This window comes from Elgaria multicarinata, chromosome 3 (genome assembly GCF_023053635.1).
Source record: "Elgaria multicarinata webbii isolate HBS135686 ecotype San Diego chromosome 3, rElgMul1.1.pri, whole genome shotgun sequence".
Taxonomy (NCBI): domain Eukaryota; kingdom Metazoa; phylum Chordata; class Lepidosauria; order Squamata; family Anguidae; genus Elgaria; species Elgaria multicarinata.
The window spans coordinates 35,778,871-35,790,978 of NC_086173.1; the positions used below are offsets into that span (position 1 = coordinate 35,778,871).

The 12,108-nt window shown below is 43.0% G+C and overlaps 1 non-coding gene across 1 annotated transcript; it reads left to right on the plus strand.

Annotated features, from left to right (window-relative positions):
• The first annotated feature begins 11,738 nt into the window (after positions 1-11,738).
• Positions 11,739-11,810, plus strand: TRNAT-CGU (transfer RNA threonine (anticodon CGU)). Its single transcript has one exon. It is a non-coding gene; the product is annotated as a tRNA-Thr (tRNA).
• The last annotated feature ends 298 nt before the right edge of the window (positions 11,811-12,108 follow it).

Genomic DNA, 12,108 nt, shown 5'->3' on the forward strand with positions numbered 1-12,108 from the left:
AAGCCTGCAGTAAGTAATAGGTTAGTAACTGTCGGCCAAAGTGGTTGGCTTTTGCATGACCTGATGGTCTGTTGTGTTAATGGAACATCAGAGTTACTTAAATAACGCAGCTGGTCAAAATGGTTTCTTTCAAACTCTTGTTCCTTTTGCGTCTTCTTCCTCCTGACACCAAGCACAACAAACGTTAGGCCTGGAAGTCCATAAGCTATGAAAACTGGAAAGAATAGCTACATCCAGGAATAGCAAAATATTGCAACTGATATTATGCCAACACTCTGAAGCCTTGTAGGAGCTTTTACTGAGGTTTAAGACTTATTGGGCCTGTTCGCACAATCTTGACAGGGAAACCTTCATAATTTGCATAATTACACACACTGGTGCAGCTCGCCATGTCATGCAAAACCAGTGAGGGTGGCTTGTTGCCATGGTTAACAAGGCACTATGGCTTCTTGGTGGCTTATTTCCCCCTCTGGTTGTGCAAACCCAGTTATTCTCTACATTAGATGTTTATAGAAGTCCTGGTGTTGACTTGACATGAACGTTATGGATATTGTGAAATTGCCAAAAGGAACAGATAATTTGGAACTGTGGTGCTCTGAATTATTGAATGCAGGAGGCTTAGCAGCTGTTCCTGTATGCATCATTTCAAAACTGTAGAGAGCCTCAGGGAGTAGTATTCATCTCAGCATGGATATATCCATGTATATGCACAAACAAGCTCAGCAGTATTGCCCTATTCAATGATCTACAGCGGCACATGCTTGAGGTAGAGCTAAAACTCATTTCACTAATACATTTTGAATGTGTCTATATGAAAACTACAACTATCAAAATGTGTGAACTTTCTGATGTGAATGATTTCATTTGAATTCGTAAATTCAAAATCCAAATGCCAGTTTTCAAGAATTGTTGGGAAAGTTGGCAACCAAAAATCAACTTTGAATCTGAGTTGTGGGACGTGGAGAGCAATAAATTAAATCCTGGTAACAAGGATTTACTGTAGGTCTTGGTGTGAAAATTGTTGTAGTTTGATAAACTGGTTTTGGAAGATCCACCAAATTTTGTCATTGTGCAAAGTTCTGTTCTGGTTCTAGTGAAAAACGTGAGCAGCACGGCAACACCCACACTCTATGGAGAAGGACTACTCAAGCAGCCAAACATTTACACAAATATGATCAAAACAGGGAGAATGGGGGAACACTGCAACATTTCCATTCAATTGATTGGAATCATACCCATGCATATCATCAGTGTAATCCCTTGGCATTATCATTGCTCACCCCACCTTGTAAAATTAACATTCTGCCCTTCTGAAACATGCAAGACAGGAAAAATAGCAGCTTCAACCAGTGTGAACAATACACCCTAGTATGCTATAAGGCAGTACATTTGTTGCACTTCCCATACGTTTCAGTACTGATATATACTGAGAATTACTGTAAACTTTTATCGGGGGGCATTAGTTTTGCTTTGTTGCACAGATTGTACTTATAAGTAAGATTTGGGGGTTTGAAAAAAATGTTTTGCATGATTATAGTTTTTAGTATTTGTGCCTTTGACTTGATTGTGTACAGATTTCTTTTTCTCCCACCTTTGAACAGCTATTTGCCACAAGTTTTATATATTTTGAAGGTCATTTATTTGTTCTGACATTCTCCCTCCTACCCCAAAATCTATTGTAAATGTGTATATATGAAATAGAACCAGGTTTGTATTTCATGTGCCTCAATAGGATGTAAAAAAGAAAAGAAGAAATTTATTCATTTTGTACAGATTTTTCTTTTTCTTTTCTCTTAGAAGCATTAATTATTGTTCTGAGTATTTAGCAAGTTAAAAAAAAACACCTAGTTGATCTGTTGTCTTTCAAATTGTTGTGTTGAATGGAAGGAGTAACTATATCTCTGTCTTTTTGTAAAATTCTCTCTCTCTCTCTCACACACACACACACACACACACACACACACACGAAAAAGCTGTGATCCTTCCTGGTTTGTTGTTGTTATTTATAATGAGTTACATTTATTTTGTCCATTTTTAGCATCTGGAACAAATTAAATTGATGGCTTACCCTAAACACATATGCAGTTTATTCACTTTTAAGAAGGGATTAGCTGCTGCTTCCCTTCAAATGAATTGTAGTTTTCTCCAGACAAGCTTTGTGTTCCAAGCGGTTTCTCTCTGCCTCAGTCTCTTCCCCCCCCCCCATTCTGCAATATGGGGATAATAACAGTGTCCTAGCTTGTAAGGATTACTGAGGTAATATATGTGAAGTGCTTTTGGTGCTAGATGCGAACGTATTATTTACCAGCATTCAGCCATGATTCCGTCAACCTCAATAGGAAAGGCAATTGCATGAATGCCTTGGGCACTTATTGGAAGCTAGGAAGCTGCCTTATACCAAGTCAGACTATTGGCCCAACTAGACCAGTATTGTTTATTCTGATTGGGTCCCCAGGGTCTCAGGCAGAAAGAGGCCTTTCCCGTCTCCTACTGCCTGATCCTTTCAACTGGAGCTGGAAGTAATGAATAAGGGACCTTTTTGCCATGCTAACCTTGAGCTCTACTACTGAGTTATGATCCCTCCACATTACTTAATGTCCCTGAGGTGTGTCACCAAGTTCTTCCCTCACTCCTGTAAGGATGTGCATTTTTTTGTCAAATCCATTCCATTTTTGTTTCACAAATCGCCAGGTGTCTTTTGTTTCATTGTCTGCTCAGTGATGGAATCAGATTTTTTTAAAATTTGGCTAGAGTTTTGTTCTACTTGCACTAATTCGCATTAGTGCTAATGTGCACTTGCGCAGATGCAGTAATGCACATTAGTTAACTAAGTAATCTACATTCCATGCAAATTTGTACACGTCCACCCACAAAACACCAGTCCACAGGTCCATGGAATCTGCATGAAAAAGCGAGTACACTGTGTAATCCCTGGGTTGGATTCATAAAAGTCTGAACTCGTTTGAATAGGTTGTGGATTTTTTAAAACTTCCCTATATTCTGGTATCATTTTGGAGGCTGTGTAGTGATCATTTACATAAGGACATAAGAAGAGCCATGCTAGGTCCCTCTAGTCCAGCATTTTGTTCTCACAGTCACTGACCAGATACCCATGGGAAGCCCACAAGCACGACATGATGGCAAGAGCACCCTTGCATTTATATTCCCCACGACTAGTATAGAGAGGCTTACTTCCTGATACTGGAGGTGACATACAGCTACCATGACTAATAGTCATTGATAAATTTGATCCTCTGTGAATTTGGGTGCTTACAGATGGAGAACTAGCATTAGCAACCAGAAGGCACTGTGCATCTTCCTTAACAGATTTTCTGTGTTAAGGATGGGAGAAGTGGTAGGAAAACAGGAGGGTCATGAATAGATGATGGTGTTGCCTGGAGACACACTCACCAAAATAAACCTCAGTGAATAAGGCAGGGAAATGGTCTCATAAAAGCATCTTCTGGAAGCACCCTTTGTCTAAATGCCAAAAAAAACCTAACCATTGTCACATCTTGTTTATTGGGGAGATGCACCAGGCCATTTGATCATCTGAAAGAGTTCTCAAACTCATTTGCATCCATCAGTCTCCGTTGGGTGGACCATTGTAATCGGTCCCCAGCCCTTGCCAAAGGTCTAGGGCGCCACAGAGTTTAAACCAACCATGTAGTGATCTGTCCCTGACAATGGAACCATATTCACTTCTCCCACTCCCAAATTGGGGAGAGAACAAGCCAAGGTATGTCCAGGTGAACATGTGGGGCCAGAAATTACCTGGGTCACGTTCATGGTTGCCATGGCAGCAATGAACTCGTGAGCCCCTCCTGACAGGGAGACCACTTGGCATGGATACTAGAGCCCAGGAGAACAACCAGCCTGTGGGACTCTAACATCATCCCCAAGACCACCTTGGCTAGCTCAGGTTGAGCAATAGGCTGAAAGATACACCCAACTTCAAGAAGGCACATTCAAAACCTGAAGAACTCTGGATGGAGCACTTGGCATCTCAACAGACCACCGCCACCCCTGGATCATGCCTGTTGCACTGAAAAACCTGATGGCGTTAACTGAGATAAAGTCATCCCTGCTACTTCATCCAACTAGGCCTCCTTGATGCATGCCAGGTTGGCATGTTTATCCAGGATCAAATGGTTCCCATAAACCAACCTGATATTCAGCAAGACTTTCAAACCACTCAAGTTACCAGGGTATTTGTTCATTGGGAGTTCACTCATAAGACAAGAGTGACAATATTGCTGCTAAGAAACAGGAGCAAGGTCCTCCTTGCATCTGGTTACACTATCTTTCTCAGGATTGCAATAGAAATTACTTTTTCATATTCCATAGAACTGGCTATCATTTACCTTTCTAGTTTTCCTCTTTCTGAACCCAGATTAACAATGACCATTTTCACTTGCAGCGCAATAAATTAAAACAACTCCATAGTGTGCATGGGAAAATTAATTCACAAAATAGTGGCAGTCCAGTAGTTTCCTCAAGAATAAAACTGCAGGTTCAACTAATGGTCTTTCAGTGTCCATTTTCTCAAGAACTATCACATTGCCTCTGCATGTCCTGTATAACTAAAATCAGAGAAACTGCTGAGAAAACTATACCCCCATAGTAGTTACTGGAATGTGTATATTGTAGGGCTGAGCTGAAATGGGAGACACATTTTGTGAAAAACTGCTCCATGCAAAATGCACACACACACCTCATTCAGGCAAAAATGTTTGCCCATTCAGAGTGAGGATGGAGAGCATTGCCCTCACTCTGAGTTGATTTCTTGATATATCATAGCCAAAACTGAGTGGCTTTACTGAACTGTCAGGAAGACAATTCAGAGTGACAGCAATGCTTTCAGCCCTCATTCTGATGTGGATTTGTGATGTCGTCATATAGTCAAATGTATTCCTGGTATGAAAACAAGGCTTTTCAATATTTTAAGGTCCCTAATCACATACAGAATGATACAGCTGTATGCACATAGCTTCCTATTTGTAATTCCCACTGAATTTGCAGTGGTCAGAGGCTGCAGACACATCGACATTGGGTGTGAAGACAGGAGGGATAGACCACCTCTCCACTCCAAGCATTGAACTCCTGGAGGGCCTCTCTGGAAAGGGCAAATGGGGCATCATCAACTTATTTGCTACCTATATTAATGGTGCCTTACAATATTTTTAAATCCCTACCATCTAAAATTAAACAAGAAATAATCACAGATCAATCATCACAGCATTGTGTTGCCTATGGGCATGTCTACACCATCCCTATATCCCGGGATCATTGTTGTGCAACCAAATGCCACACGGGGGATCCTGGGAGCAAGCAGGGATGATCCCTCCATTTTCCTGGGATAACCCTTAGGTGTAGAAAGGCCCAAGTGATCACCACAGGAAACAGCCCATATTTTCTTTTTTTAAAAAAAGAGTGTCAAGGTTGCTGATCAAGGCAAGAAACAATTGCAAACAGGCAAAACACTGCATGGAAAGGTAAGCAATGGTGTGAGTGGCTCATCAAAACCTATCCCCTTTGCCCTGACAATTTTGTGCATGAAAATTCACTCCAGCTGCAACATATTGACTATGTTACTTAATCAGCAACATTTGAATCTTAAAAAGTGTTGCAGTCAGGGGAATTTGAAGGTGCCACTTTTTGCAAAGATTAGCATGGTCATTGGTCTGGAATACTGGGGTTGTAGCCCAACACATCTGGAAGGCACCAGGGGAAGACTGTTCTAGACAGTATTCACCAATGTTTCCTAGACGAAGGAAATCATTCTAAGATGAGCCATGTGACGTTGTCAATGTTATGTCATGCCAGTGATGCCACAAAATATGTGTTATGGCGTTCTTAAGCCAGCTGTACTGTTAACTGTTGTGATGAAGAGGGACTTTCACCAGGTGCTGCATGCATACAAATGAGACCTGTTAACATTCCCCCTTTAAATGCAACTGTTAAAAGATACAGGAGCCTTGTCCTCCTTTCCATAGGGTCACCCTAGCTTTGCCACCTAACTCCCCTGGAAAAATTCCAGCAGATGCCCATGACAGGTTCCTATGGGGGAAGGTGGCCTTTCAGTGAACAATCTTCTACAAGTATTAATGAGATCCTAAGACTTGTGAGGTTAATAATTCGAGCCACAGCAAAGTCCCAAAACCAATTTTCATATGACAAGGTTCTACCCCCACACATGACTTTTTAAAAAGAAATTCACTGCTGCTTTTCGAATGCCAAGTTTAGAAAGTGGCTCCAGTAGGTGGAGCCCTTAGATCTTTATTGGATTATTAAAGGCACACACACACACACACACACCACAAAAAAAAGGCAGGGGAAGGGGGCAAACACAGAGAGAGAAATCTGGAAAGTTAGAAACTGTCTATGTTTAAGGAAGCCACCGGAACTAATAAAATAATATGACAGAATTATGCGTGTGTATCTAAAACACAGGCAAGCACAGTGTTATTGATAAATCTAAAAGGCAAATAGTCTCATGATTTGTGTTACAATAGTTCAGCCTTCCCCAGCCTGGTGCCCTCTAGATGTGTTGGACTAAAACTCCCATAACCCCTCAGCCAGCTATGGAGGGCACCAGAAGGGTACCGAATGGAGGAAGGCTGGTTTTGGTGGGTGGGTGGGATCAGCACATCCTAGCAAAGCACTGCAGACAATGCAGTTCGTGCAGCATGTGAGCAGGCCCCGGGGAGCCAAATGCTCATAATTGGGTAATCACTCCTTTGCTCAGCTCCTGAAGCGCAAACATCATGCCTGCATCTCAGAATATACTTCATTATACAAAGAACAGCCAGTTGAGCATATTGAGCCATTTGTTCCTGTATTTGGGGTCCCTAATACATGCAAGGCAATGAGAGGTGAATTTTTTTAAAAAAAAAAAACAGATAAAAGAAAGGACTCAGAAATATGATTTGCTGCAGGGTTCAAAACTACCCTGGCTCTGGCTGCAATGCTGAAAAAGCTCACAGTAGCCCTGTGCTGTTTGCTCCATTTCTAGTATACGAAGTTCATAGAATGTCTCTGATGGGTGTGAATCTTAAGGCCAGGGAATATCTTGCAGCCACCGTCTACAGCAGCCTTCCCCTACCTGCCGTGCTCCAGATGTGTTGGACCACAACTCCCATAATTCCCAGTCAGCATGGCCAACACATCTGGAGGGCACCAGGCTTGAGAAAAGTTGTTCTAGTGGATCTAAAGCAGAGGTAAGAAACCTCTGGCCCTCTAAATGTTGTTGCGCTCCAAATCCCATCAGCCCCAGGCAGCATAGCGAATGGTCAGGGATGCAAGGAGTTGGAGATCAATCACATCTGGTGGTCACAGGTTCACCACCCCAGATCTAAAGGATCTTGGGTAGCACATGATGAGTGCCATGGCCCTAGAAGGCTTAGGAGCCCCAAAAGAGGGTGATGCCCTGTTCCAGCCAGAGCCCAATCCACAACAGGGGCCTGAATCCATGGAGGAGCCAGCTATGGTCCCATCCACTCAGAAAGGGGGAACTCTGCTTCAGAGGAGGAGGAAGCTGAGCAGTATTCCCCCAAAGTCCCAGGGAGTGATGGCACCAGAGGAGGCTGGCCCAGCTCAAAACTTTGAGGAAGTGCCAGGCTGCAGCAGAAGTCTACTTGGGAGAAAAGGGGCTTCTTGTGAGTAGGGCTCTGACCAGAGAGCTCTAATGTACTGCAGCTGAGCCCTGGGTGGGGCAGCAGGCTCTGCCCTTAGAAGCCCTCACTGTTGGAAACGATACCCTTCCAGGAGCTCCACCGCCATGTCTCTTGGACTGCCCCCTACCCCATGTTTGATGTTTTGTGATACTGACCCTTGGACTCCTTCTCGACTGTGTAATGCATCTGACTGCCTCACTGTGCTTTGATCTCTGCCTGCTCTTTTGACCATTGCTGCCTTAGCCTGACCTTATAGATCTGACTGCTTGCCTGTGTTTGACCATTTGTCTGCTTAACTGACCGCTCTATTGTTTACATTCCTGGATTGACTAGCAAAGAGACAGGACACAGTTTAGAGTGGGACAATAGGAAAGACCAAACCTTGGAGAGACACTACCAATCAATACTTGGTGTAAGGTAGCTTGCGGTTCATATACATGGTTGCCTTAAATTACTCTGTGTTCATGCATAGCAGCTTGCCCAAAATCTCAGGCTGTTTTCACCACACTCTGGGTCTTTTGTGGCCTTTCAAAGTGGTGTGGAGAAAATAAACCAACACATGGGATCAGTCACTACAGACCAAATTGCTGGCCACATAGTGCAATTAACACCATGAGCCCAGTGAGTTTTGCTGTGTCCCAGTGGGGCTTACTAAATATCTTTTGGTATGGGGAGAAATGGCAGGGAAATCATGAGATTCTGGAAGGAAAGTTCAGAAATAAAGAAAAGATCTTTGGTGGCAAAGATGGTAGATAACTGCTCTAATGGAAAAAAATTGACACAAAAAAAGCATGGGCAGAAAGACAAAGCAATGATGAAGACTTCTGTGCAATACAGAGAAGTTTTATGCAATATGCAGATAAAGATAAGGAAAAACTGAAACCACCAACAACACATGACCATTTATGGAAAGACACTTTGGACTGAAAGAAACATAGCAACATAAGGAGACAGGTTTTCAAATACTAAGGAATCCACTAATTGTAATACCAACTGTATCCATCTGCTAAAACGCTAGATCTGTTATTGTTTGTATGTTTTTCTAAGTTTAAAATCAATTAAAACAAAAAATGAGAGAAATGGTAGAAAAATGCCACCTGCTACTATTTCTATGGGTCAGAGTGCTATTTTAGGCATAGCAACGGGATCTTGTCAAGAAACCCTGATTTTCATTGGATCGCTACATTCATTGCATTAAATTTAGCTGGCCTTGGAATTGGCCTTGTTAAAGGAAGAAATACATAAAATGATGGGTTTCTCTCAATTCTGTGCCCCAGTGCATAACAAGTCCACAGCATTTGAGCCACGTATAAACAGTTCATTAGGCTTCTGTCAAAACAACAAACCTATAGGCCCAAATCCTGACCAAGTAAAGCATATATAAGCCCAACTGATGTTTCAGTAGGAAAACATATACCTTTTCTTCACTCACCTGGGATTAAGTCCCATTCAATTTGATGGGATTGACATCTGAGAAGACATAGGACCATACGTGAGTTGCCTGATACCAGGTCAGATCACTGGTCCTGATGAGCCCAATATTGTCTACACTGACCAAGTTCGCACGATCACAGCAGGGGTAATAAGCTATGGTGGCTTCTTTACTCCACTGTACATGCCAGTGTGCTTTGCTTGAGTACCCTCACGATTGTGGTTTGTCATGTTGTGGAGCTTGAGTGACATGGCTTGTTGGAGTGGGCTGCAACCCTCAAATAAGCCATGGGCTGTTGTTGGGTTGTTGCCAACTTCCAACAAGCCAAACTGCTTGGGTTTGCATGAAATGACAAGCCAAGCCAGGTGTCCACGGGTGCCATGCAAAAATGGTGCCCAGCCCAGCATGATGTGAAAGCCCCTGTGGCTAAATTAACCCATGGTCAGCTGTTGTGTCATGTTTACATACTTTCTGTATGTGTGTATGTTGTTTTTATATTTGGGGAATTGTGTGTTTTAATGTATTTATAAATTGTTATACTTTTTCAAATATATTTGCTTTTTAGGATTACTGCAATTCCTTGCCTTCCTCAGCATTAGTTCCCAAGCCCCTTTTCAGCTTTTCTATTGTGATATTGAACATATAGATCACAATGTATCAGTACGCCATTAATTGGTGAGTTTAGTAAAACATACCTGTGTATTTTAGCAGTTTTAAAAATCAAACATTTAAATACAGAATTGTTTTTACATCCACAGGTTTAGACACTGCAGTATCCTTTGCTGTTTGTAATTGTGAGGAACTTGGCCTGTAAAATGTATCTCTCTCTATATATAAGCTTTCTTAACTTTCTGATATACCTTTTACAAACTAGAAAATTTCTTATGTACTAGACCACTGATGCAGACAGGTGTCAAAATGTGTTTGGTTTTATACTGGTTACTTCTGGTATTGTAGGACATTACAGCACAATAATAATATTGTACCTTCCTCTGTTGTTTTAAAAAATGTTTTCAGCGTGTAGAGATAAAATTATCAGACATTCTTGAATATATTCAGTATCGCCAGTTAGCCCATCACAATTGTTGTATAGCCATACTGTTCAGGGTTGGGATATGTTTTCTGGTTGTTGTTGTTTTGGTTGGTTTTGGGAGGGTTTTAAGCACTACAACAGTAATCTTTGTTTGCTGCTACAGGCTAACATGGATATTCCTATGCGGTTGAGTTTCAAGAGTGTTGCCTAACAGTATGGGAGTGCTACTGTTGCACAGTAAGGTTACCTGTTGCAATGTTATTGGCCCACTCTGAATTTTACCTTTGGGCTTGCTAATGGGAGGCCGAACGTGCTTTCATTGTTTGCAACGTTGTGTTTTCCCACAATTAAACAAAAACTAAAGGTACTTCCTGACAGAAAGGAAAGAGATTTTGCAAATGCTCAGAAGCACACGATGGCCTGATGTCTTTTTTAAAAGCAAGAACAGAGACTGATTCCCATCACAAAAGAGAGGTACTCTTGACTGTTTTTCTCAAATTCATTTGATTTCCTCAGAGACACTGAGATGGTAAATAACTACAGTAGTAGAAGTAGTAGTAGTAATTTCGTGATTTTTCTGCATTTAAAAAACACACCAAATTAAATAAATACGATCAAAGCCTCATTATGGGTGACTACCTGGGGAAATTCAAGGACGGCCCTGTAGTTTCTTCAAAGTATGAGAACTTCCAATGTAGAGAACTAACGCTACCCCTAGTTGTTACAAGGAGAGGCCATTTTTAACACACACACCCCCATTAGTTAGTTTTGGCTCTTTCCTTAACCAGCAGCACACCAGAGCCAAAATGGCTTCTAGAATGAACGACTAAGCAGGGTGCACATTTTTAACCTACCGCTTATGGCTGCTCTCTCCACTCGTTATTACAGCATGTCACTCTAGCAATCTGAAACATAGTATTTTGTTCCCTTTCGTTGGGAAGCCTGCAGGGCCATCTATCGTTCCCTACCCGGCGGTGGGGCTAAAAATGGCCGCTTTCTATTCGTGTCCTCCTCCCCACTCCGCGGTCCTGAAACTTTGCCAGATCCGCCTTGATTCGAAATTCCGTGGGCATAGAAAAGAGGAGAGAGAGGGAGAGAGATCTGGCGGGTGTCGTTTGCATCGTGTTTTATTTGCACCATTCTAAAGGATGCCTGTAAAGGCTTAGCAGCTACTGATGTTTATATACATTAGAAGGAATAAAGGAGGCGAAAGGTGCCCTCCCGGTTGTGCGCTTGTCGTTGTGTTGTGATTCTGAACCGTTCGCGCTTCTTCCCTGTTCCGGAGCAACTGGTGCTTGACAAGGGCTCTGAATGAATGGGCAGCGAGGCAGCTGCCTTGCTCGGCAGTTCGTGTTTGCTGCGTGTGCAGAAAAGATCGCAAAGGCTGCCCGCCGTTGAAGGCGCCGGCCCGTGCGGCCTGTGGGCTTTTTGGACGCGGTTGCGAAGAGCACCAGCCTGCTTCGTCTTGTTTTTGTCTGCTTTTGGGAACAGAGACTGGAACCCGAGCGCAAGCTGATGGAACGTTCGACCACGCAAACAGAACGCGAACCCGGAACCTTCCTTCCACTGGCTGCTTTTCTATGCTGCTAGCCCGTCAGGCGCGGTGGCCAAGTGGTAAGGCGTCGGTCTCGTAAACCGAAGATCGCGGGTTCGAACCCCGTCCGTGCCTCAAATTGGACTAAACGACGTCACGGCTTGCTAATGAGGGGGATGGAAAGGGATTCCCTTTCACAAGCCGCTTTTTGTTTTTCAGACTCGGCTTCTCTCACTGAATTAAAAAGAAAAAAAGAAAAAAAAAGTGAGTGGAGTGGGGGAGGGGGAGCCTGCGGGCTGCCGCCCTATACCCTCGGCCTGCTCCTCCCTGGGGAGGGGCTAAGACGCGCACGACGACGAGCCTCTCTCGGCAAAGATAGCCGCTGTCTTGTTCTGGCGGGGATCGGAGCTTGGGTTATCAGCCCCGACAGCGG